Source organism: Echinops telfairi, unplaced genomic scaffold (assembly GCF_000313985.2).
Source record: "Echinops telfairi isolate 266 unplaced genomic scaffold, ASM31398v2 ScPeMD7_7424;HRSCAF=8462, whole genome shotgun sequence".
In the NCBI taxonomy this organism is placed as follows: domain Eukaryota; kingdom Metazoa; phylum Chordata; class Mammalia; order Afrosoricida; family Tenrecidae; genus Echinops; species Echinops telfairi.
Window position 1 is genome coordinate 59,242,698 of NW_022111324.1, and position 610 is coordinate 59,243,307.

Genomic DNA, 610 nt, shown 5'->3' on the forward strand with positions numbered 1-610 from the left:
AACCAAACCAAACCAAACCAAACCAATCCAAACCAAACCAAACCAATCCAAGCCAAGCCAAACCAAACCAAACCAAACCAAACCAAATGAAACCAAACCAAACCAATCCAAGCCAAGCCAAGCCAAGCCAAGCCAAACCAAACCAAACCAAAGCAAACTCACTGCCGTCGAGTTGATGCTGACTCATCCTGACCCAAGTGCACTTTAGACTGTACCTTTTTACAGGAGTAGAAAGCCCTTTCTCCCTCGGATCGGCTGGTGGTTTCGAACTGCTGATCTTGCAGTTAGTAGTCCAACACTTAACCACGATCTCAGCAGGGATCCTCCACAAGTCCATCGAGCACAGGCAGATTCGTAGAGACAGAAAGTACATTGGAGGTTAGTTCCCAGGGTTTGGTGGAGGGGGGTTGTGTATGTCTTACTTAATGGTCACAACATTTTTGTAGGGGATGAAAAATGTTTTTAAAGTACATAATGGTGAGAGTTGTACAATACTGTGAATGTAACCACTGCTACTGAATCGCACACTGTAGAAATGGTTACAATGACACATTTTGCTTATACGTTTTTAACTACAACACATAAGCACATTTGTTCCATTGCTTCGTCA

General features: G+C 43.4%; 1 long non-coding RNA gene across 1 annotated transcript in view; it reads right to left on the reverse strand.

Moving 5' to 3' along the window:
* Window positions 1-244, reverse strand: part of LOC123522579 — an 8,729-nt gene extending 8,485 nt beyond the window's left edge. Inside the window, exon 1 of the long non-coding RNA XR_006680830.1 lies at window positions 216-244. This is a non-coding gene — a long non-coding RNA (uncharacterized LOC123522579). The remainder of the gene's footprint in view (window positions 1-215) is intronic.
* Between the last annotated feature and the right edge of the window lie 366 nt (window positions 245-610).